This window comes from Meles meles, chromosome 10 (genome assembly GCF_922984935.1).
Source record: "Meles meles chromosome 10, mMelMel3.1 paternal haplotype, whole genome shotgun sequence".
Lineage (NCBI taxonomy): Eukaryota > Metazoa > Chordata > Mammalia > Carnivora > Mustelidae > Meles > Meles meles.
The window spans coordinates 52,992,320-53,019,256 of NC_060075.1; the positions used below are offsets into that span (position 1 = coordinate 52,992,320).

Here is a 26,937-nt window from a genome sequence, read left to right on the forward strand (position 1 = left end):
CAGTAACTTCCAAAGCATAATAATGATGTCATGGTGAGAATTTGAGACTCCGTGGTTGAGAGATTTAAGAAAAAAAAAAAAGTTGAATCTTCCTGATGATGGAACCTGAAAATTCATAAAACCTACCTTGGAGAGGTGGTACAGGGAAAACTGCTCAGCTTTTATATATTTTCTAATATAAAAATCAAGAGTAGCTAGCTTGGTGTGTTTCACATTAGTCTTCCAAAATGACATTTGATGAGACAGTCACTAAGCACAAAACCTTCACCAAAATGCAAAGTATGGTTGAAGGTTTCTTTGGTGGTAAATTAAGGTAGGTTGGTCTGAGGTGTGATTCTCCCAAGGTCCCAGTTGGTAACAAATCATTTGTGCTCATAATATTCTACAGAGCGTTTATTTTCAGAACAATGTAAGAGTTTAATCTTTGCTGGAGGAGTTGTTTCTTTGGTTTATGCTAAATATCTTCCAAGTTATAGGATGTATAAAAAGTATATTTTTGTAGATGAAAGACAGTGACTTTTAAGATTAAACGTAAGGCATTTTCCTGTTTCAGTTTAGGAAATTCAGCTTGGAGGATGGGTGCTGAAATCAAGTTCTGTGCTAGTCAAGGTTACTGATTTGGTTCCCCTATTGTATTTTTATTTATTGATTTATTTCTTTGATTCCCCTATTTTAACATGGGCCATGTTAAACATGATTTTTGGTTTGAGAATTAAATCTTGTATAATGTAGCTTTCAGTAAAATAGTCAAATGGTAGCAGCCAGTTTTCAGTAAGTGAATTACAGGAGTGCTAGCTTATCAGCTACAGGAAGGGGCAGTTCTCTAGTAATTCATTCATAGCATCTCCTCAAATTTAGATTGCACTAGCTTCTGAAGCATTTACTTTATTGTCTTTCGGTGGCTTTGCAAGCTTTTAATTTACTTTATTCTTTCTCATTCTGGATAAAATTTAATTCATGAGAATAAATATTTGCTGTGTCCAACTTTTTCTTAACTTTCGTATTTCATTTTACCCTCCTCTCAAATCCTTTGAAGTAAAGTGGAGTTGGGGACGTTACCTCTGTTTTCAGATGGGCAGATATGTGCAGGATTCAAAACAATAAAAACTAATACTGAATTGTAAGATGCTTAAGATTAGACTCTGAAACTCTTGACCTTTGATCTTAAACTTCTTTATTTTTTTAATCTTTTTTTTTTTTTTAAAGATTTTATTTATTTGACAGAGATCACAAGTAGGCAGAGAGAGGAGGAAGCCAACTCCCCGCTGAGCAGAGAGCCTGATGTGGGGCTCCATCCCAGGACCCTGAGCCGAAGGCAATGGTTTTAACCCACTGAGCCACCCAGGCACCCCTTAAATTTCTTTAAATGTTTGAAATACTGAATAAAAAATTACTGAGGGCTTGTCAGGAGTAGAATGAGCTATTGGGATGTTTTCTTTTACTTGAAGACTTGAATGAACTCCATCTGTTATTTCCTAAGTCACTTTGTATAATGTTTTATTTGTACACACTGAGTATGTTGGCAGTGTTGTGCCAAAGCCTTATAGACTGTGATGATTTTGGATTTAAAGGTCCAGATTCCCTGTATAATGGAGGGATTAAACTTTGAATCCACTCGTTAATCTTAGATTCACCGACAATGGAATGGCCAAGCATTTGTGCCTCCTGTTTGGATGCAGTAAGGAAATACACAGAAACACGGATGAAATATTCTTACCTTAAAATAAAATAAAAAAACAACAGATTTGGCTGCTTTCAATTTCAGTCTAACTTTGAATCACCAAAAGTATAGACAGTGGAGGCACAACTTTAAATGATGCCATGAAGAAACAGCTCGTCAAATCCTGAATATGAGACATGCTCCAGGACATGTGATACTGTTCTAGTCAAACAAGGGCATGTTGAAAGGGAAAATAACTGTCAGGAACTAAGACCTAAAAGGGTAACAAACAAGCATATACTTACAGTAAGTTATTTGTGAATTATGTCAGTATTTAGAAAAGCCTTAGTTTTTTACAGGTGGCTTTTGGGGTTGAACCTGGAATTGTTTCCAGCTCCACTACTTTCTAGTTGTGTGGTCTCTGAGCAGGTTTTAAAACTTTTCTGAGCCTCATTGTCTTCATTTCTAACATGCAGATGTTGATTGCAGCCACCTCATTGGGTTTCTGTGAACATTAATACGATGATGTATGCTAAAGCCTGTGAAAATGCCTGGTACGTGTAAGGTCACACGACATTTTAGCTGGGACATGAGCAACAACTTCACCTCTTTTTTTTTTTTTTTAAATAATTTTTTTAAATCAAAAAATTTTGGGGGGACGCCTGGGTGGTTCAGTCAGGTAAGCCACTGCCTTCGGCTCAAGTCATGATCCCAGGGTCCTGGGATTGAGTCCTGCATCGGGCTTCTTGCTCAGTGGGGAGCCTGCTTCCCTCTCTACCTCTGCCTGCCCCTCTGCCTACTTGTGTGCTCTCTCTGACAAATAAATAAAATTTAAAGGATTTTATTTGACAAAGAGAGAGAGAGATAGCACAAGCAGGGGGAGAGGGAGAAACAGACTCCCCATTGAGCAGGAAGCCTGATGTGGACCTCAATCCCAGAACTATGGGATTGTGACATGAGCTGAAGGCAGTCGCTTAACTGACTGAGCCACCCAGGCACCCTCAAATTCATGTCCTCTTAACCCTATGTTCTGGGGCTTTTCTCAGTCAGGTCCAGTCTGGAGCTCAGAAAACACTGGGTTTTTCACCAGGGGAAATTGAGTGTAAAGGATTACCTGGGTGCTAGGGCACTGAAAGGGCAAAAAGAGAATCCATAGGTGGTGACTGCAGGGAGTGTGGCTACCACTCTGAAGGCTAAGGGGTCAAATGGAAAGGCTGAGATTCCGATCTTCGAAACTTGGAGGGAGAGTCCTGAGTAGTTGAGACTCTGAGCAAGGGTTATGGCTGGTGCCTGTGATGGGGGAGAAGGAAGGTGATGAAGCTGGTTCTAGGAGTGCCCATGGCAGCTGGAGACTGAAATGCACTGCTGATAGGAACAGCTGATAAATGGGAAAGAGCCTGTCCTGTCTTCTCATTCCTGTCTTCGAGTCTCTGAAAGTAACAGGGAGCTGTGGGTAAAGGAGTGATAGAGGGTGTAGAGTCCTAGCATTGAAAAAGTTGAAAGGTAGATCTGGAACTAGGAGCTTAATATTCACTCACAGTTGTTTGTTTTTGGTGTGTGTTTGTGTGTGTGTTGCAATTCATTTGAGAGAGAGGAAGAGAGAGAGCATGAGCTTGGTAGGGGGGGTCAAGGGAGAAGGAGACGCAGACTCCCTGCTCAGTAGGGAGCCTGACTTGGGGCTTGATCCCAGAACCCCAAGGTCATGACCTGAGCTGAAGGCAGAAGCTTAACTGATTGAGCCACCCAGGTGCCCTTTAGTGAGAATTCTAACCCAGAAGTGAAAATTCCTCCCCTGTTCTGCCAGTCAAACCATTTTCTGTGAGGTTTCTGAAGGAGTGACAGAATCTGGGACCAGGGCAGAAACACGGAATGTGATGCTCTGTGTCATTTTATCAGATTTGTATCTGGATTGTTAATTATTCATTCCACTGTGACATTTTTATTTTTTCCTTGTATTCATGTATTGTTTATATTTTCTTTATGCCACCATATATTAAACGATCAGAAGGGGATTCTGTTCCGGTTTTCTGTAGTGTATCTTCCGTGCTGCTTGTGCCAAGCGGGTTGAAACGGTTTCTAACCATGTCGTTTTGGATGATGATAAAGCATGTAGGGGCACTGGATTGGCCAACTGTTTCACTGAGCTGTTTGTTTTTGGCCAATAAAAATACGAGGACACTAACTTTTTGAAGGACCTGCTGCTGGAGAATTAGGTAGTTTTTTCTCCAAGTACTTGGAATGTGGAAGGGAAGTAGGAGAAATTGTTGCTTTTTTACCTCGCATTCCCTTGCCTGAGATACTTGAAGAGGAGATTTTTGGTGTGACCAGAAAGATAGAATGGCCACATCTGTACTCTTGATGTCTAGCAGACCTGGGTCCTCAGATGCCCTGAAGGAGGTGAACATGGGTGCTAAGGATTTGCGGAGGCACTTTCCTAGACAAAACAACACAGGGGTGAGGGAGTGACAGAGTCCCAGCAGTATACTTCACTTTCAGCACCTTTAAGAACATGGTTTCTTCTTACTCAGTATCTGAGATGGGCCCCATTTCCTAAATTTAAGGAATGTCTTTCTGCATTTAACAAATAAATTGCCAATGCCTTAGGAAAGGACTTGTCAAAGAGAGTTTTTCTTAATCTCATTGTCTACTACTCTCCAGTTCAAATAATCAGAATTCCTAAAAAGTATTTTACAGACACTGAAAGGAGTACCTTCTCTGAAAGAAATGGAAGACTCATTAGTTATGTAAATGAAATGTTGCAAAGGGTATGTTAGGTTCTCATTTTGGGGTTGGGCAATAAAAGTAGAGTGATGTTTCCCCAGAGTTCACTTCTGGGAGAATAATCTGAGCTAGTTATTTTCATCTGAGGGCTTGTACATGATGAGGCCCTGACATTGCCCAAGACTGAAGCCACCATTCCTTCCTTCCTTCCACCCATCCATCCATCCATCCAGATTTTATTTATTTGAGAGTGAGAGAGCATGAGAAAGAGCATGAACTGGGGGGAGGGACAGAGGAAGAGGGAAAAGCAGATTTTCTGCTGAGCATGCGGCCTGTCCCAGAGTTCTGTCTCACACCCTGAGATATGACCTGAGCCGAAGACAGATGCTTAACCAACTGAGCTACTCAGGTGCCCCACTACTGTGTTTTCTAAGGCAAAGATTTGAATATGCTTAGGAGGATTGCATACTTAGATGTCACAGTCTTGGTGAAAAGTCCAGAATATATGTTGGCTTTACCTCAAGGATTGAATATCCAGTTTTTCCTGGACTTAACTGAGCTAGGAAGACAGGTATCTGGGAAGAAACTCTGAAGAGATTTCCACAGTGTAAGGTCTGTTTCTGCCAGTCTGGTGTGATAGAGTAGAGGAAGCAGAAGAAGTCATGGGCTAAATGTAAGGGAGGGGTAAAGGGAGGGTGGTTTTTTTGTTTGTTTTTTTAAGATTTTATTTGTTTATTTGACACAGAGAGAGAGTTCACAAGTAGGCAGAGAGGCAGGCAGAGAGAGGGGGAAGCAGGCTCCCTGCTGAGCCAAGAGCCCGATGCAGGGCTTGATCCCAGGACTCTGAGATCATGACCTGAGCAGAAGGCAGAGGCTTAACCCACTGAGTCACCCAGGAGTTTCTTTATAACTAAAGCATTCTCCATTTGTATCCAGCCTTCTGACATATGAGTTGGTCTCTGGTTCTTGACAAGGAAAGCAAGTAACTAGTGTACTAAAATGAAAAACCAAAGCTACAAGTTGGAAATAGCAACATAAAATAATGTTTGGTTTTCTTCTCAGAGTGAGTTAACTTCATGGTTTTTTTTCTTTTAAAGATTTATCTTTAGGAGCACCTGGGTGGCTCAGTCGGTTAGGTGTCTCCCTTTGGCTCAAGTCATGATCCCAAGGTGCTGGGATTGAGCCCCGTGTCAGGCTCCCTGCTCAGTGGGAAGCCTGCTTCTCCCTCTCCCTCTGCCTGCTGCTCTGCCTGCTTGTTCGTGCTCTCTCTCTCTCTCAAATAAAATCTTTTTTAAAAAATAAAAGAATTTGGGGTGCCTGGGTGGCTCAGTGAGTTAAAGCCTCTGCTTTCAGCTCGGGTCATGATCCCAGGGTCCTGGGATCGAGACCCGCATCGGGCTCTCTCTGCTCAACCTCTCTCTCTCTCTCTGCCTCTCTGCCTACTTATGATCTCTGTTGAATAAATAAATAAATAAATAAATAAAATCTTAAAAATAAAAGAATTAAAAATTTATCTGTTTTAGAGAATGAGAGTGCAAGTAAGAGCATGAATGGGGGGAGGGGCAGAGGGCAAGACTCTTCAAGCAGACTCTTTGCTGAGCTTGAAGCCTGACCGGTAGCTCTGTCCCATAACCTGTGAGATCACAGCCTGATCCAAAACCAGGAGTCAGACACTCAACAGACTGAGCCATCCAGGCGCCCCTTAATTATTTCTTTTAACAGTTCTTTTGGTGCTTCCGTATGTGTTTGAAGCAATTTTTGTTAAGTATGTCTTGTAGAAGGTTTTAGGAGACACTTCTTTAGAAAGAAACAGGGAAGTAAGCAAGAGAGTAGTGATTACCTAGTCTGGAAGGAAGAGAGAAAAACTATAGCATAGTCACCTAAAGTAGTTCACTGAGAGTCTTCCTAGTAAGCCTTGGATGAGTGTGTGCTGAGAATTACAAGGCTGTGTTGGAGACTGGGGGAAGTGGCATGACTTCCCAGTAGAAAGATAGGCCAGGGCCATGGGGTCAGTTAGGTGAAGTCCCTGGTGGATGTGCAAAGTGGCAGAAACTCCTTTATCTGTCCAAGTGCTGATTACTGTTTGGTGCTCTGGTCAGATGCTGTCTGTCCCATGGTGAATACACGAATTAATGATGAACAGAAGTTGGGCGCGACTAAACCATTTAAGTACAATTGACAATGGAAAGCTAACAAGATGAGGTACTCAATCAAACAGAAAAAGACCTCTTTAGACACCGTGGGGTTGACATTAACGGTGAACAGAGTGAGAAGTCACAGGAGGGATTGATGTTGAGTATTAAAAATAACCCATTTAAAGGCTGGCTTTTGGAGGAGGCATCTTAGAGTTGTAAATAAAGTAGTAGCAGATAAATAGTGTTCTTGGTAGGTGATTTTCTGACTTTACTCTTCAAGGGACATGGTATGGCAGAAGCCTGGTAGGTGAATATAAATGCAGAGCTGTTCAAAGCTCACATAGGACCTTGTGCCCTCTTTGGCCCCTGGGGAAGTTTTGTGGGACTCTTTGATAATCACTATGACATCAGTTGTTAGAGCTACCTGATCTCTGCCAGATCAATCTGAAAGACCATAGCAGGCAAGTTGAGGAGACCTGATAGGTGATCTTTCTTCACCATGACCTGACTCTGAGCACTGGCCCATAAGTTGCTGGCACTTACTGAGCAGTTAGGTGGTAGGCGCTGAATGAACCCATTTTATCTTCACAACAGTCCCATGTCCCCACTTTACAGATGAGGCAGCTGAGTTACAGAGAGGTGAAGTAGCTTGCCCAGGGTCACGCAACTGGAAAGTGGTAGTTTCTGCTCTTAATCAGGTTACTCAAACAAAACTTCCCCCAAAGGTACGTTTCTCTTTCTTAAAATTGTCATTTATTTGTTTTCAACATACCCCTAAAACTTTGACAGTAAACCCAGTAGAGAAAGGATTCTACCCAGGTTTGGAGGAAATACGTGGTTATGAGTGATGAATGGGATTGAACAGATTATTTGGGTAAGTCAAGTCACTGGTAAACCCTTCCTTTTAGAGAACTGGACAATGGCGTTCTTCATGCATCATTGCTCTGGGATGGATCGCACGTGGTCTCATTAGAAATGGTTTGGTGAAAGATATGCAGGGGAATGAATACCAGAGTTATTCTATGACCTGTATGGAAACAGTATATGTGAAGTATTTTTGGTCCTAAGCTGCTACCTCCATGTGTTTAAAATGCCCTTGCATGGCGCCTGGGTGGCTCAGTGGGTTAAAGCCTCTGCCTTTGGCTCAGGTAGTGATCCCAGGGTCCTGGGATCGAGCCCCACATCGGGCTCTCTGCTCAGCGGGGAGTCTGCTTCTCCCTCTCTCTCTGCCTGCCTCTCTGCCTACTTGTGATCTCTATCAAATAAATAAATAAATAAATTCTTTAAAAAAAAAAAAAAATGCCCTTGCACCATAATCCTGGACTTATGTCCTGTGTTTCTGTCGTTCTTCTGAGATGGTTATCTCAAAGATCTCCAGGCCCTTCATTTAAACCTTTTATTACAAAAAATATCAAACATAGAAATAGGTTAATATAATGTTAATATAATATCCACTTTCAACTGTTATAAATACATGATGAGCCAGTCTTGTTTTGTTTATAGGTCAACCCTCTTACCCTTTTCCACATATTTTGAAGCAGATCCTAGACATCCTATTCATTTCGTTTAGTAAATAACTACAATATGTATCTCTATAAGATGATGTCTCTGAATTACTTTGCTAGGGCTTCTGTAACAAAATACTGCAAGATGGGTGGCTTAAACAACAGAAACTTTTTAATCTCCTAGCTTTGGAGACTAGTAGTGTGACAACAAGCTGTCACTGCATTTGTATTCTCCTGAAGGATCTGTTCAAGACTTCTCCTGGTAGTTCCCTGGCTTGTGGCAGTGAAACTTCAATCTTTGTGTGCTGTTCTTGCCGCCGTGTGTATGTCTGTGTCCAAATTTCTCCTTTTTATATGGACATTTGGTCTTTTGCATCAGGATCCACCCTAATGCCTTTTTCCTTTTCTTTTTCTTTTTTTTGGGGTGGGGGTGGTGGTAAGCTCTGTGTGCGACATGGGGCTGGAACTCGTTACCTGGGAGATTAAGAGTCACATGCTCTACTGACTGAGCCAGCCAGGTGCTCCCTAGTGACCTCATTTTAACTTTATCTCTGTAAAAACCTGATCACCAAATTACGGTTACAGTCTTAGATACTGGGAGTTAACACATCATCATACAAATTTTGAGGATACACATTTCAATCCATAACTTTCTCTTTTAAAAATTCACCACTGGGTGACTCAGTTGGTTAAGATCTAACTCTTGAACTCAGCTCTGGCCTCTATCTCAGGGACATGAGTTCAAGCCCTGCACTGGGCTCCATGCTTGTTGTGGAGCCTAAAAGAAAAAAATTCACATTATTAAATTGATAGTAACTCAGATACCTAATCATTTGTATTTCCTTGATTATCTCAATATATGAGTTTTTGTTTGAATCAGGATCTAATTTTTCTTTTCTTTTCTTTTTTTTTTTTTTTTTTTTTTAAGATTTTATCTACCTATTTGACAGACAGAGATCACAAGCAGGCAGAGAGAGAGAGAGAGAGGAGGAAGCAGGCTCCCTGCTGGGCAGAGCCTGACGTGGGGCTCGATCCCAGGACCCTGGGATCACAACCCGAGCCGAAGGCAGAGGCTTTAACCCACTGAGCCACCCAGGCGCCCTTTGAACTAGGATCTAAACAAGATCTTTTTTAAGACATTTAATCAGGAACCCCCCCCACCCCGCCCATCTGCTTTTTTGGTGCTGCATGTTTGTTGAAGTTGGTTTATTCTTTAGAATGTTCTGCATTATTATTTTGCTGAACTACATTCATGGATGATCCCTTAACATGTTCCTCTGACCCTTGTGGACTTGGATGAGATGTAAATTCAGTTTTTGTTTGGACAAAACAAAGTAATACATTGTTCTAGGAGGAGGTTCATGATGTCTGTCTCTGTCTGTATGAGGTGAAATGCCATTGATCGTTGCTTAGATTTTTTACTGTGCGGTTATAGGTTGGTAATTTGGGGGGGGGATGGTAATATTTTAATTCTACAGTTCTTCATTCAGTAATTGGGATGCATTTGTAAACTTGTTCTCATCACTTATTTGATCACCCTGAGGTAAAGTCTGTGTAAGAGAGACAGGAAAATGCTGAATTGCTCATTTTCTATCTTATAAATAGGGGAGTCTTGGCATCCTACCAGTGAGTTTTTGTGTATGTAATTATAAGCTCATGGATTTAAACAACTTTGGGTTTCAGAGTTATTGGAATCATTCATATTAATGCTCAAATTATTCTAATCCTGAGAGACTTGTGAAAACTTGAAGACCATGCCAGTGTCCTTTTGATGCTATCTCAGTAGTTGAGATCTTCCTTGGTTTGGGGCTCAAGAAGTCCCAGGTTTATCTTGATGTCTTATGCTCCAAGGATCAGGATCAGCCCTTTCTCTCAGGAGCCTAGCCCCTTGCGAAATGGGGTTGAGAGATCACAGAGTGATCATGCCTCTCTTGGGACCAAATCCATCGGCCTTCTCTTGGTTGTTCATTTTGTTTGCAACAGTTATGTCCTCAGTTTCTATGCCTAATGGTTTTCGTCTTGGCCACTCTTCTGTGCCCTCACATGTGCTTTTCCATTCCTAAATGTGAACATTTCTGTTACTCATTCCTTTGTTTTTTCTCTTAGAAATTCCCCTTTTGCTACCTGTTTTTTGCTTCTTGCTTGGAAACAAATGTTCTGTGAACTACTCTTTGAATTTAAGGTGTCTAAAACAGAGTTTCTTTCCCTCTCAAATCATTTCTTTGCTTTCCCTGTGAATTTAAATAATGCTTACATCACATGGGCTTGGCCTTGAGATCACCCTTGATTCTCTCTCCTATTTGCTTTTTGGCCACAGGCACTAGGTTTCCTGTAAGTTTCCCACACCCCACTGCCCCCCACCATGCTTCCTTTGGTGTGTTTTCCTATACCGGTGGCCACCACCCTGTAGAAGATTCAGTCCTAAGTCAGCTGTATAAGCATCTTACCATGTGTAAATGGAGAAAACAGAATGTGAGCACAGTCACCCTCTGAGGGCTGACCATGAGAGTTGTTGGTTTGTGGTCTCAAGCTTTCAAACTAACTTTAGAAAGGCCTGAGCACTAATTTTAGGATTCTGTGTTAGTGCCAAGTTGTGAAATAGCTCTTTCAGTTTCATAGTCTGCAAATGAATCCTATAACTCTTCAGATGAAAACAATTGGTCTTTTCTGTTCGAGTTATATGAAACTACCAACAACCACAAACAGATCGTTCATGGTTGTAAACAGGAAGTGTTGTAAAGAGAGTCTTTGGTTTCACGTCTGTTCACTCGCAGTCCTGGCACATCCAAGAAGAAATAATTAGTAAATCAATCTCTTTCATTTGTATTTCAGGCAGAGCTTTCTGGAGGATTCCCATACTGCTTCCCAGTTCAAATGGGTGGTTTAGGAATAAGTGTGATCCTATGAATAAAGACTGAGAGGAAGTTAACTAACTACTTGGGGTGGGAAACAAGGCAATAGTTACTTTTTTGTTTTTTTTAATTTATTTATTTGACAGAGAGAGATCACAGGTAGATAGAGAGGCAGGCAGAGAGAGAGAGGGAAGCAGGCTCCCTGCTGAGCAGAGAGCCAGATGCGGGGCTCGATCCCAGGACCCTGGGATCATGACCTGAGCTGAAGGCAGCGGCTTAACCCACTGAGCCACCCAGGCGCCCCAAGGCAATAGTTACTTTAATGCTTCATGACCAAACAGGCAAATAAACAAAGTAACTTTTACAAAGCCTATTTAAAAACTGTAATCTTTTTTTCTGCAGTGGGGTTGATGGATCTTCATGTTCTAAAGTCTCAGGAGCCCTCAAAACACCCATATCCTTGCTGTTTTCTGTGCCAGATGGTACCCTAAGCGTGAGGGAGAGGTTTGTCAGCTTGATTGAGAATGTTGAGAGGGGGTGATCTGTGTCATTATTACTTAGAACACTTCTTATACCAAGTACATGGTATCTCTTCCAGCACCATTCTCCCAACTCTTTCACACAAACAAAGTGTCTTACAACTCAATTCAGTTCGGACACTTAACTGTTGGATTTAGTATCAGACTCCAGGTTAAGGGCTCCATCTCACAAGACTGGACCTCAGATGCCTCATGCAGTGGGATGCCTAGGTTACTCATTTGGAGGGTCCCCCAGTGGCATATCCCTCCCTTCTCCCCTAGGACCAGTAAATCACTAAAATGGCTCACAGTTAGTGATTTATGATAAAGGACATAACTCGGGAACAGCCAGGTGGAGGAAGTGCACAGGGCAAGGTGAGGGGAGAGGGTTGTAGAGCTTCCACATCCTCTCCAGATGCACCATTCTCGCCACATCTGCGTGTGTTCACCAGTCTGGAAGCTCTTCGAACCCACTCTTACTTGGGATTTTATGAAGGCTTCATTACATAGGCATGAATGATTCAATCATTGGCTTTGGTGATTCAGTCTCCAGCACTCCTCCTCCAGTTTGGGAAGTGGGGCTGTAAGTTCTAAGTCTCCAGTCATGCCTTGGGCTCTCGGGTGACCAGCCCCCAACCTGAAGCTGTCTAGGACCCAGCAAGAGTTGGCTCATCAGAACAGAAGACATTCCTGTCACCCTTAGCAGTCAGGAAACTCTAAGGGATTTAGGAGCTCTGTGTCAGTTTGGTTTTTTTTTTTTTTTTAAGTTTATTTAAAAAAAAGAAAAAAGTAGATCATACCCCCTAGATGTCAGATGAGGTTTGAGAGCTAGCCTATAATGCTATAACGATATCTGACTTTTGCTTGTTTAATAAAGTGAGCAATACAGAACACCTGTGAAAATTTTAAGGAGAAAATGAATATTTTAAAATGTTGAAAAAGTTTAGAATGTTCAATTTACTCATATAAACCATTTAAGAAGACATGAGAAGGGACAAGCCCAGAAGACCAAAAATAAAAACACTAACAGTGGTTTTTTTTGTACCTTATTTAGAGGACAGCATGTTTTCACCAATGCATTCCTTTATTTTGTTTGTAAGGGGATTTAACTTAAATACTTTGTTTAGAAACTCAGATTTGAGTATATATATATTTTAAAGATTTTATTTATTTATTTGACAGACAGAGATCACAAGGAGGCAGAGAGGCAGGCAGAGAGAGAGAGGAGGAAGCAGGCTCCCTGCTGAGCAGAGAGCCCCATGTGGGACTCCATCCCAGGACCCTAGGATCATGACCTGAACTGAAGGCAGAGGCTTTAACCCACTGAGCCACCCAGGCACCCCTCAGATTGAGTATATTGTAGGGATGAATATGGGGCTCTTTTTTATTTTTAAAATAGGCCCCGTGCCCAACATAGGGCTTGAACTCAGGACCTTGTGATCAGGATGGACAAAAAGTCTCACAACATCCTTCATAATAAATGAATATTGAAATCCATTGAAGGTGGCATGTCATTCAGATAATTTTCCTAGATTGGAAGGTCTAGCAGGAGAGCATGTGACAAAGGCTGGGGGCAGTCGTGGGAGAAGATGTTAGTCTTACTGACTTTCTTTATGACTCTGTTGTTCTTGGTGTCTTCCTGCCCGTTCACTTGTTAATAATAAAATACAGGACTAAATTTGTTTGAAATTAACATACATTAAAACTGACCGTTTTGTGGCATTACAGTTCTTTAAATTGTAACATGTATGTATTTGTGTGATGCAATTGCCATCAGGATGTAGGATCTGTCATGCAAAGAAGACAGCCTAATGATACTCTTGTGTAGTCCTATTCCCCTCACCTACCTCTAACAACTAATGATTTTTGTGTCATGTGGTAAATATGTTTGTAAGAAACTGACAAACCGATCTCCAAAGTGAACATGTCATTTTGGCTTTCCCACCCGTAATTTTTGAGTGATCCAGTTGGTCACCGTCCTTACCAGCATTTGGTTTTGTCAATATTTTTTATTTTAGCTACTCTAATATATGTGTAGTCGTATCTCATTCGTGCTTTATTTACATTTCTCTGTTGGGTAATGATGTTGAGCATCTTTTTGTGTACCTAATTACCTTCTGCATATTCTCTTTGAAGTGTCTGGTTAGTCTTCTGCTATTTAATTGGGTGGTTTTCTTACCATTGGGTTTTCTGAGTTCTTCATGTATTATGGATACAAATCCTTAGTCAAATATGTGATGTGCAGATACTTTCTCCTAGTGAGTAACCGTCTTTCCATTCTTTCACAATTGTTTTATCAATAAAGGTATAAAATTTTAGTGAAGTTTAATTTATTTCACCACCCCCTTTTATGGATAGTACTTTTGGTGTCTTATCTAAAAACTTGTCGTCTAAATCCAGGTTATGAAGGTTTTCTCCTGTGGTAAAGTGTTACAGTCTTAAGTTTTATGTTTAGATCTGTGATGCATTTTGAGTTAACTTTTTTTTTTTAAGATTTTATTTATCTATTTGAGAGAGAATGAGAGAGAACATGAGAGGGGAGACGGCCAGAGAAAGAAGCAGACTCCCCGCTGAGCAGGGACCCTAATAGGGGACTCAGTCCTGGGACTCCAGGATCATGACCTGAGTGGAAGGCAGTGGCTTAACCAATTGAGCCACCAAGCACTCTTGAGTTAACTTTTGTATAATGTGTAAGGCTTAGGCAAAAGCTTATTTTTTTTAACTTTGTAACAAGTTAAGGTTTTTACTTATTTTTTTTAAGATTTTATTTATTTATTTGAAAGAGAAACAGTGAGAGCGGGAACACAAGCAGGGGAGTAGGAGAGGAGAGAGAACACAAGCAGGCTTCCTTCTGAGCAGGGAGCCGGATGTGGGACCGATCCCAGGGATTATGAGCTGAGCCAGAGGCAGTCACTTAACCATCTGAGCCACCCAGGCGCCCAAGTTAAGCTTTTTAAATTTTATTTGAGAACGTGTGCACATACGTAGGTGGTGGGGCAGAGGGAAAAGGAGAAGCAGGCTCCCCGCTGAGCACAAAGCCCCACTCCTGTTGATCCCAGACCCTGAGATCATGACCTAAACCAAAGGCAGACCTTTAACCTACTGAGCCGCCCAGGTGCCCTGAGGCTTATTTTTTTTGTGTATAGATGTCCAGTTAATCCAACATGATGTGTTGAAAAGACTGTTATTTCTCCATTGAATTGCCTTTTCATCTTTGTCACAAATTGGCCATATTTGTGTGGGTCAGTTTCTGGATTATATTCTATTCCATTGGTATGTCTATCGCTTTGCCAGTACTGTACTTTCTTGGCCACTGTGACTTACATAGTAAGTCTTAAAATTGGGTAGTGTGGTTTCTTTGACGTAATTCTTTTTCAGAGGAGTTGAGCTGTGCTAGTTACTTTGCCTTTAGGTATGTATTTTTTTTTAATTTAGATTTTATTTATTTGAGAGAGCGAGGGCGCATAGGGGGAGGAACAGAGAGTGAGGGACAGGCAGATGCTGTTTGGAGCATGGAGCCTAGTGAGCCCAGTGCAGGGTTTGATCTCACGACCCAGAGATCATGACCCGAGCCAAAACCAAGAGTCGGACGGACCCTTAACCACTAAGCCTACAGGCACCCCTACATAAATATTTTAGAACCAGAATGTATGTTTATCTACACAACATCCTGCTGGGAGCAAATAGGTCCTATGTGTTTTGTGAGAGTCGTAAATATTTAAACTTTGAGGGGTGGGGTTATGCTCTTGTAAATGTATTTAATTTTTAATTGTAGTAAAATACACAAATTTATATTAACCATTTTTAAGTAGATAGTTAAGTAGATAGTTGTATATTTACATTGTTGTGCAACCGAGCTCCAGAGCTTTTTCGTCTTGGGAAACTGAAACTCATACCCATTAAACAACGACTCCCAGTTTTCCCCTTTCCTTATTAGCCCCGGCAACCACCTTTCTTTCTCTTTCTGTGAATTTGACTATTTTAGATGTGTGAGTGGAACCATGCATTATTTATCCTCTTGTGACTGGCTTTATTTTACTTAGCATACTTTCAGGTTTCATGCAGGTTGTAGAATGTGTCAGACTTTCCTTTTGAAGTCCAAGAGAAAGACAAAGACCATGTAATTTCACTCACATGTGGAATTTAAGAAATAAAACAGATGAACACAGGAGAAGGGAAGGAAAAATAAAAACAGGGAGGCAAACCATAGACTGTTAATCAAAGGAAACAAACTGAGGGTTACTAGAGGGGAGGTGATGGGGGCTGGGGTAACTGGGTGACGGGCATTAAGGAGGGCACTTGATGTAATGAGCACTGGGTATTATATGCGAGTGGGGACTCCCTAAATTCTACCCCCAAAACTAATAATACCCTGTATGTTAACTAACTAGAATTTAAGCTAAAAAAATTTTAAAAGATTTTATTTATTTATTTGACAGAAAGAGGATGAGCAGGGAGGGACAGAGGGAGAAGCAGACTCTCTGCTGAGCAGGGAGCCCATCCTGGGTCTTAATCCTAGGACCCCAGGATCATGATCTGAGCCGAAGGCAGACCCTTAACTGACTGAGCCATGCAGGTGCCCCTTAAATAAAATTCTGAAAGAAAAAAAAAAAGAATTCCCTTTTGAAGTCTAAATAACATTCTATTTTATAGTATATACCACATTTTATTTATTCCTTCATCTGTTGATGGATACTTGGATTGCTTCCACTTTTTGTCTATTTTGAATACTGCTATGAACATGGGTGTACAAATAATCTCTTTGAGACTGTGCTTTCATTTGTGTGTGTGTGTGTGTGTGTGTGTGTGTGTGTGTACCCTTAAGTAGAATTGCTGGATGATAAAGCAATTCTATTTTTAATTTTTTGAGGAGCTGCCATACTGTATTCCATAGCAGCTGTACCATTTTACATTTCTACCAGCATTGCTCAAGTGTTGTACATCCTTGCCAACACTTGTAATTTATTGATTTACTTTAAAAAAAAAATGGTTCCCTCTACAGTGGGATTTCTATTTTATTTATGCAATCTCTATATCCAGTGTAGGGCTTGAACTCACAACCCCAAGATCAAGAGTTGCATGTTCTACCAACTGAGCCAGCCAGACGTGCCTAAATTTTACTGGTTTTTTTTTTTTTAAAGATTTTATTTATTTATTTGACAGAGAAAGATTACAAGTAGGCAGAGAGGCAGGCAAAGAGAGGGGGAAGCAGGCTCCCTGAGCAGGGAGCCTGATGCGAGGCTCGATCCCAGGACCCTGAGATCATGACCTGAGCCAAAGGTAGAGTCTTACCCCACTGAACCACCCAGGTGCCCCTGTTTTTGCTGGTTTTTTTTTTAAGCTTTGGTTTCTATTTAGTTGTTTTTAATATGTAGAAATGTGTTTAAATTTTGGGTGTTGACCTTGTATCTTGTAACACTGCTAAATGACTAGTTCTAAAAGTTTTGGTTTTTTTTTTTTTTTCAATAGATTGCTTGGGATTTACTACCTAACCAATAATGTCATTGCAAAATGCAGAGTTATACTTATTTTCCAATTTATGCCTTTTACTTCCTTTTCATGCCTGTTACATTGCTTAGAACTTTGAATGAAAGTAGACATCCTGTGCTTATTCTCAGTCTTTGTGAGCAAATACTAACATTTTGACCATTAAGTTAAATGTTAGCTGTAGGTGTTTTGTAGATGGTTTTTGTCAGGTTGAGGACTTTTTTTTTCTTTCAAAGTTATTTATTTAGGTAATTTCTACAACCAAAATGGGGCTTGAGCTCATGACCCCAAGACCACAAGTTGCATGCTCTTCTGATGGACCCAGCCAGGTGTCTTGAATATGTTTTCTTCTATTTCTAATTTGTTGACAGTCTCTTCACTTGTATGAATGTTGGATTGTGTCAGATGCTTTTTCTGTATAAATAAGATCATATGGTTTTTTAAGGCTTTTATTATAATGGACTACATTGATTTTTAAATATTGAACCTTTTGCATTCATACTATAAGGTACACTTGTTTGTGGTATTTTAATTTTATTTTTTTAAAAGATTTTACTTATTTATTAGAGAGAAGAGAGAGAGAAATGTGAGAGACAGCTGAACAGGGAAGAGAAGGAAAAGCAGGCTCCTTGCTGAGCAGGGAGCCCAATGTAGGGCTCATGATCTGAGCTGAAGGCAGATGCTTAACCTACTGAGCCACCCAGGCACCCCCGGCATTTTATTTTAATATATAGCTTGATTTAGTTTACTAACATTTTTGTTGATGACTAATTGTGTCTCTGTTCATGAGGGATATTGGTCTGGTTTTTGTGTGTGTGTTGTTTTTGGGTTTGTTGCTGGGATAATACAGCCTCAAAATGTATTGAGAAGTGTTTGTGCTTGTGTTTTCTGCAAGAGATTGTGCTGAGTTGGCATTATTTCTTTAAATGTTTGTTAGCATTTTCTAGTGAAACCATCTGAGCAAAGATTTTCTTCAGAATTCTTTTTCTTTTCAAAGTTTGAATTCCATTTTTTAAATAGTTTATAGGACTTTTCTGGCTATTTCATCTTGGGTAGCTTTGGTGATTTGTATTTTCTGAAGAATCAATTTATTTCATCCAGGTTGTTGCATAAAGGGGCATAAAATTTTGTAGTATTCCCTTATTTTTTACAGATTTTGTTTGAGAGAAAGTGTGCATGTGAGTGTAGGAGTAGTGAGGAGTGAGTAGGTGGGAGGGGCAGAGGGAGAAGCAGAGAAACCCAGGCAGACTCTGTGCTCAGAGCCCAAGGCCGGGGAGGGTGTGGGGCTTGATCCCAGAACCCTGAGATCATAACCAAGAGTCAGACACCCAACTAGTGAGCCACCGAGGTGCCCCTGTCTTGTTATCTTTCAACTGTCTGTGGGGTTTCTAGTGCTATCTCCTTTTTATTCTTGGTATTGATAATTTTGTCTCTTTTCTCACTCTCTCTTAACCATGTTTGTCAGTCTTGCCAGAGGTTTATCCATTTTTTGTTTTTGTTTTTTTCTTTTAAAGATCTTATCTTTAAAGTAGGCAGTATCTCACAAGTAGGCAGAGAGGCAGGCAGAGAGAGAGGGGGAAGCAGGCTCCCTGCTGAGCAGAGGGCTTGATCCCAGGACCCTGAGACCATGACCTGAGCTGAAGGCAGAGGCTTAACCCACTGAGCCACCCAGGCACCCCGGTTTATCCATTTTGTTGTCCCCTCTCCCCAAAGAATCAGCATTTGGTTTCATTGACTGCTTTTTTGGTTTTACTGATTTTGCTTCTCGTTATTTCTTTAATTCTGCTTGTTGTGAGTTTATTCTGTGCTTCCTTTTCTAGTTTTTGAAAGATGGAAGTGTGGATCATTAATCTGAGAGCTTTCTCCTTTCCTTCCTTCCTTCCTTTCTTCCTTTCTTTTTTTTCCCCAAAGATGTTATTTATTTATTTGACAGAGACAGTGAGAGAGGGAACACAAGTAAGGAGAGTGGGAGAGGGAGAGAAGCAGGCTTCCTGCTGAGCAGGGATCCTGATGCGGGGGTCGATCCTAGGACCCTGGGATCATGACCTGAGCCAAAGGCAGCACTTAACTGACTGAGCCACCCAGGTGCCCCTCTTTTTTTTTTAAGATTTTTTTTATTTTAGAAAGAGAACAGGGTGGGGAGGGGTGGGCAGGGAGGGGCTGAAGGAGGGAGAGAATCTCAAGCAGACTCCCTGCTGATTGTGAAGCCTGGTGCCAGACTTGATCCCAGGTTCCTGAGGTCATGATCTGAGCTGAAATCAAGAGTTGGATGCTAAACTGACTGAGCCATCCAGTTGCCTCCTTTATCCTTTTCTTTTTAAAAAAATTTTATTTAAATTCAGTTAATTAATATATAATGTATTATTGGTTTCAGAGTTAGAGGTCAGTGATTCATCAGTTTTATATAATACCCAGTACTCATTACATCACATGCTCTCCTTAATGTATATCACCCAGTTACCCTATCCTCTCACCTGCCTCCCCTCTGGCAACCCTCAGTTTGTTTTCTATGATTAAGAGTCTCTTATAGTATGTGCCTGGGTGGCTGAGTTGGTTAAGCGCCTGCCTTCAGCTCAGGTCATGATCCCAGGGTCCTGGGATCCAGCCCTGTGTCCAGCTCCCTGTTCATTGGGGAGCCTGCTTCTCCCTCTCCATCTGCCTGCTGCTCGCCCTGCTTGTGCTAAGAAATGAATCAAATCTTAAAGTCTCTTATGGTTTGTCTCCCTCTCTGGTTTTTGTCTTAATTTTCCTCCCTTCCCTTATGATTCTCTGTTTCGTTTCTTCAATTCCACATGTGAGTGAAGTCATACAGTATTTGTCTTTATCTGACTGACCAATTTCACTTAGCATAATACCCTCTAGTCCATATACGTTATTTGCAAATGGTAAGGTTTTGTTGTTGTTGTTGTTTATGGCTGAGTAGTATTCCATTGTGTATATACACCACATCATCTGTATCCATTCATCTGGCAATGGACATCTGGGCTCTTTCCATATGTTGGTTATTATGGGCATTGCTGCTATAAACACTGAGTTGCTTGTGCCCCCTTGGACCACATTTGTATCTTTGGCCTTAATCTCTAATAGTGCAATTGCTGGGTCATAGGGTAGCTCTGTTTTCAACTTTATGAGGACCCTCCGTACTGTTTTCCAGAGTGGCTGGAAAAGTTGGGAGTTGCATTCCCACCAACAATGTAGGAGGGTTCCCCTTTCTCCACATCCTCATCAACACTTGTTGTTTCCTGACTTGTTCATTTTAGCCATTCTGACTGGTGTGTGGTATCTCATTTTGATTGTGGTTTGTATTTCCCTGATGCCAAGTGATGTTGAGCGTTTTTTCATGTGTCTGTTGGCCATTTGTATGTGTCTTCTTTGCCTTTTCTCCTTTTCTAATACAAGCGTGTGATGCTGTGAATTTCCCTGTAAACACTGAATCCCATAAATCTTGGTATATTTAAAATTTTTCATTCAGTTCAAAATATTTTATTTCCCTTGAGCCTTTTCCTCTTTGACCCGTGGTTTTTGTTGTTGTTATTTTTGTTGTTTTTATTTATTTGTGGTATGTAGTTTAAATTTCCAAATGATTGGAGATTTACATGTTACCTTTTTTTTTTTTTTAAAGATTTTATTTATTTATTTATTTGACAGCGAGAGAGAGAGATCACAAGTAGGCAGAGAGAAAGAGAGAGGGAAGCAGGCTCCCCGTCAAGCAGAGAGCCCGATGCGGGACTCGATCCCAGGACCCTGAGATCATGACCCGAGCCGAAGGCAGCGGCTTAACCCACTGAGCCACCCAGGCGCCCTACATGTTACCTTTTTGTTACAGACTTCTAGTTTCATTCCGTTATGGCTAGTGAACATACCTTGTATGTGTATACTTCTTTAAAATCTGTTCCTTTTTATTTTATGTCTAAGTTTCAGGACAGATACAGTGTGTCTTGGCGAATGTTTCGCGCTGTTGTTTGGTGGAATGTTTTATAAATGTCATATAGTCTGGTTGGTTGATGCTAATCAGTTTTGTATATGAAGTTATTTTTGTGTGTCTTTATTCCATCCGTTCCTAAGAGTGAAGTATTGAAATCTCTCAGTATAATGGTGGATTTTTCTATTTCTCTCACAGTTGTGTCACCTTTTGCTTCATATGTTTTGATGCTCTGTTGTTAGGACTTTATATATTTAGGTTTGCTTTGTCTTCAAAGTGAATTGACTCTTTTATCCTGATGTTATGTTTTTTATCCCTGATGGCTTTCTTTGCTCTGAAGTCTACTTCAAGATTAAATACCACCCCATGGGCGCCTGGGTGGCTCAGTGGGTTAAGCCGCTGCCTTCAGCTCAGGTCAGGATCTCAGGGTCCTGGGATCGAGTCCCACATCGGGCTCTCTGCTCAGCGGGGAGCCTGCTTCTCCCTCTCTCTCTGCCTGCCTCTCTTGTGATTTCTCTCTGTCAAATAAATAAATAAAATCTTAAAAAAAAAAAAAAGATTAAATACCACCCCAGCTTTCTTTCAAGTATCTTTGCATGATAGATGTTATTGTATCCTTTTGTGGCTACCTGTAACAGAGTTTTGAATTTCTTACAGATGGGTTTTATAGGCTCATTAGTAGAACCCATCTCTTTTAGATGTCAGCAGCCTCCTCTGCCTTCCTACGTTGTGATCATCAGAAATGTCAACAGAGGATAAACAGGTTGTGGGGACTAAGGAGGGCACTTGTGATGAGCACTGGGTGTTGAATGGAGTGTTGAATTACTATATTGTACACCTGAAACTCATATTACACTATCTGTTAACTAACTGGGACTTAAAACTGAAACCAATAATATATATTAATTAACTGAATTTAAATAAAAATTTTTAAAAAGAAAAGGATAAAGGAGGCAACTGGGTGGCTCAATCAGTTAAGCATCCAACGCTTGATTTCAGCTCAGATCATGACCTCAGGCACCTGGGATCAAGCCAGTAGACATCGGCAGATACCCCCTTGGGGACAACGTAATCCCCAGCTGAGAACCACTACTCTAGAAGTAATGTGTTATTTTTCTCTGGCTGCTTTCAGGATTTTTCTTTGTCTTTCATTGTCAACGATTAGTTTGTGATGTGTCTGGAGATAAATTTCTTTGGGTTCATATTGTTTGAGGTTGTGGGAGGAAAACAACCCAGTTTTCTCCCTGTGTAGTGAAAAACCCAATTCTTCCCTCCTGTGTGTTTTTCTTTTCTGTATGTTCATTTTATTACATAGACTTCACTTCTGACATTACTCATCACCAGATGTGTAGCGTTTTGTCCCCACAGCAGGCAGTTCTCTGTGACACCAGCTGGGTATCCTATAATTTTAACTTAGTTCTAACACTGTCTACCTGGAGGTAGTGTCAGACCTCCCAGGTTAAGGGCTAAGTCCCACAAGACTGCTCTCCTGATCCTATCAGATGCCAGTTGGAAGCCCAGGTTATCACCTGTGTTGTTTCTTCTTCTTTCTCTCTCTCTCTTTTTTTAAAGACTTCTTTATTAATTTGGGGGGAGAGAGAATCTCAAGCCAACTCCCCACTGAGTGTGGAGCCTGATGCAGCTTGATCCCACAACCCTGAGATCATGACCTGAGCTGAAGTCAAGAGTGCGATGCTTAGCTGACCAAGTCACCCAGGCGCCCTATCACCCGTGCTTCTGAGCAACTGGCTATAGGTAGGAGATTGCAAAGAGTCCCTCTTTGGATTCAATTAATTTGCTAGAGTGGCTCACAGACCTCAGGGAAAGAAGCACTTCAGTGTTTACTAGTTTCTTAAAGCATATGGTAAAGATTATGGATGAGCACCCAGATAAAGGGACACATTTAGGGTGAGGTCTGGGAGGGTACAGAGTACGGGATCTTCTGTCCCTATGGAGTTGAGGTGTGGCACCCTCTTAATGTGGGTTTGTTTACCAACTTGGAGGCTCTCTGAACCCCTAACACTTGGGATTTTATAGAGGATTCCTCACGTAGGTATGATCAATTATTAACCCCATTTTGAGCTTTACTCTCTCTGGAGGAGGGGCAGTGGGGCTAAAAATTCCCAACTGTCATGATGACCATCCCCCATCTAGGAGCTCATCCAGAGATGCCTTAGTAGAACAGAAGGTACTCCTAGTGCTCTAATCACTTAGAAATTTACAAGGGGTTTAGAAGCCTGTGTCAAGGATGGCATCAAAGAACAAATATTAAAACAAGAGCCGTTCCTAGTGTTCTTATCACTTAGGAAGTGATAAGGGTTTTAGGGCTCCGTACCAGGGAGTGGAAGGCAGAGACCAATGTATATTTTCCACTGTCTCACAGGGGTTCACTGCACTTTTCAGATCTGTAGGTTTATATCTTTTGCCAAATTTGGAAAATCTTCAGCCATCATTTATTCAAATATATTGTCAGCAAACACTTTTCTCTTCCTGTCTTTCTAGGATACCAAAAATGTGAAAGTGGGGCCTTTTGGTATTTTCCTACAGGTCTTCGAGCCTCTTGATTGTATTGAAGCATTTTTTCTCTCATTTTTTCAGATTGACTAATTTCTATTCACTGGTCTTCATGAGCAGTGACAGTTTCCTGTTTCCAGTTGTCTGTTGTGTATATCCAATGAGTTGATTTTGGTGATTGTATTTAGGTTCTAAATTCTTATTCATATTTACTAGTTTTTGGACATTTTCTTTCTTTCTCTTTCTCTCTTTTTTAAAGTATTTATTTGACACAGTGTGCAAGAGAATAGAAGCAGGGGGAGCAGGGAGGGAGAAGGAGAAGCAGGCTCCTCATTGAGCAAGGAGACCGATGTGGGGCTCCATCCCAGAACCCTGGGATCACGACCTGAGCTGAAGACAGATGCTAAACCGACTGAGCCACCCAGGTGCCCCTTTGGACATTTTCTGTCTTTGCTTTACAAGAGTGCTCACACTTTGTGGAACACTTTTATAACACTTTCTTTAAAGTCAGATAATTTCTATGTCTGTGGATTTTTGGCATTTACATTTAATTGTCCTTTCCCATATGAGTTAAGGTTTTTGTATTTTCATATGCTGAGCAGTTCTGGATTATATCTTGGACATTTTGATTATAGCATTTATGAGACTCTGGGTCTCGTTCAGATCCTGTGGAGAATGTTAATAATTTCGTTTTAGGATGTAGTTGACCCAGTTGGCTTCAGGCTGAAAGTTGCAGCCAGCCTTTTGTGGATTATGGTTCCAATTTCACTTCTATTTTTGAAGTCTTTGAAGTCCTCTTTGGATCATTCTCATGTGTGCACCACCCAGTGGTAGCTAGTTTGGGACCTGCGTGGTGATCTTTCCCAGGTCTCTGCTCTCAAAATCTGTTGAGGTTCAGAGGCAAGCATACATGTATTGAGACTAAACCCAGGAGTTCCTAAACAGCTTCATGCAGTTGCTTTCCTGAGCTCCTTCCTTTCCATGATCTGATTAGTACTTTCTTACTTCCAAGAGCTTCTTCCCTTTTTGGTTCTTAGCCAGAAAAGCTAGGGCCTTTGTTGTGCACTTGTCTCTGCACCCATGTCTGGGGCTAAATGGCAGGAAGACAAAAGAAAGAAGCAGTGGGATTCAGCCCATCCCCTTGGAACCTTAGCTCCTTCTCTCCAGAGTTTTGGGCACTGCCTTCCTGTTCCTCGAGCCAGAGCTACGGGGCTTCTCTTAGAGTTCTGTCATCGCGTTCGGAAACAGTTTCCAGGTTTTGAACTGTCCTGAGTCCAGGCTGCAGCCCACCGAGGGAAGCAGGAGGAGTGATAAATTACCTCAGGTGCACTGTTACTTCACATCGCCTTATCCATCTGCTGTCATTTACTTTTCAGTTTTAGGCAGTTGCTTCATACATTCTGTCCAGCTGTTTCACTGCATTTCATGAGAGAAGCAGGGTAGAATATGCCCACTCAATTTTTTCTGGATCTACTCAAGTTCGAATCGTTTCTTTGACTGTAGTGTTTTGTTCCTTTTGAATTTCAAAAGTGATGAGTTGAATCACTTATTTCTTAAGAGTAGAATAACTACTCACATACTTAGGACCAGGGTTGCCCTTGGTTGAATTGAATTAAAGCTGAACAAAACCTTTGCTATCATTTAAAAAAATAAATGTATTTAAACTGTCCATGCAATTCAGCACTGAAGATGGGCTTATAATGCTCAAAGAGAACATTTCAGAATTACGTGTGTAAAAACCTCCTGTTGTTGCACTTTTCCTGTTGCTTCCTACCTCTGATGTGAATGAACAAAACATTCAGGGTTAACATGGGCGAGGGAGAGGGGCCCAGGCACGGGTTTAGAACAGTAAACCAATTGGGAATGGCAGGGCACTCTTTTTTTTTTTTTTTTAACGATTTTATTTATTTATTTAACAGAGAGATAAAGATCACAAGTATGCAGAGAGGCAGGCAGAGAGAGGGGGGGAAGCAGACTCCCCACCGAGCAGAGAGCCCGATGTGGGGCTCGATCCCAGGACCCTGGGATCATGACCTGAGCCGAAGGCAGAGGCTTAACCCACTGAGCCACCCAGGCGTCCCAATGGCAGGGCACTCTTAATCCTAATCCTAATTTTAGCATCAGCAAGTAGAAAGGCTGGGTTGCTTCAGTACTTGGGTATTTTCCCCCTTTCTGTTTCAGTGTGGCTAAATGGACTAGTTTGTTGTAACCAAAACACAATCTTACTGTTCAGAATTTCTACCCATGTGAGGATGTGAATGACTGTAATTTTCTGTGGTCTTCCCTAGATGGTAGTATATATGCCTTGACTTCCTCAGGTATTTCTTCTTGTCTGGTGGGCAAAAGGTGGTGTTTCATAAGCACTGGTTGAGCTGAGAATGTGGTGCTTTCTGGAACATGATCCTAAGCCAAAAAGAGATGTGTTTACCTTGGTAGATTCTTTCTTGGTCTGATGTTTTATATCACTCCTCAATGTATAAGTATCCACAAAAAAAGAATGAAATAATTTAATTAGCTTAGTTGAATTGATGGTGATGAATTGATATTTCAGACTACTTTTGTAAAGGTTTTTTAAGAAGGGGGATGCAAAGGGAGAGGGAGAGAATCTCAACCAGACACCCCACTGAGCAGGAAGCCTGATGCAGGGCTTGATCTCACAACCCTGAGATCATGCCCTCAGCCAAAATCAAGAGTTGGACACTCAACCGGTTGAACCACCCAGGTGCTCCCTCATCCTCTTGCCCCCTTCTTCTTCATCATCATCATCTTTTTTTTTTTTTTTTTTTAAGCAGGGCTCGTTTTTGATTAGTTTGTTTTTACTCAGTGTTAGGCTTGCTGTCACAATCCTAGCTGTCCCTTCCCTCTTCATTTACTACTACTCTGCTTAAAGTTTCAGGTCGACTTAGCATTTGTGTGGGGGAGCCTAGACCATGGCCAAGGCAGTATGCTAATCACTTAAGATGGAGTGAGAAATGCAGAAACTTGACAAGGTCTTGCAGCTAGCATGGGGTGAAGGGGACTCCAGCCAGGCAGTCTGACTCTAAAGCCCCTGTTCTTAGCCAGTGCTTTCCAGAAGCTATGTAGTTCTGTCATCTCGCATGTAAACATAAGCATGTTGGAACTTTGAACACTAGCTTCATCAGTATGTTTTTATTTAGATAAACGATGGTTTCTTCCCATGTTTGACTTGTAATGAGCACTTACATATTTATTTAAATAGACATGCTGCATTTTCAACCCTCAGAACTATACCCTTTTATTTATTTATTTTTTAAAAGATTTATATGGGGCAGAGTGAGCAAGAGAACATGAGCCAGGGGCAGAGGCAGAGGGAGTGATGGACTCCCGGCTGAGGGAGCATGATGCTGCAGGGCTTGATCTCAGGACCCATGAGATCATGACTGAGCCGGAGGCAGATGCTTATCTGACTGAGCCACACAGGCGCCCCTACTCCTTTTAACAAATACTTCCTAATGTTCCAATTATCGTCCTGAAATGAAATTCACAGAAAATAGGACCCATTTACATATATAATTTAAAAATCAATATAAGGTTGTAGTAATGCCAGAAAAGAGAAATAAAAGGGAAATAGTTTATACAGAATAATATTACAGTGCATAAAT

At 41.2% G+C, this 26,937-nt stretch overlaps 1 protein-coding gene across 2 annotated transcripts in view; it reads left to right on the plus strand.

Moving 5' to 3' along the window:
- IGF2BP3 (insulin like growth factor 2 mRNA binding protein 3) overlaps nt 1-26,937 on the plus strand; it is a 141,029-nt gene that overhangs the window by 44,988 nt on the left and 69,104 nt on the right. The gene's annotated exons all lie outside the window — the stretch shown is intronic.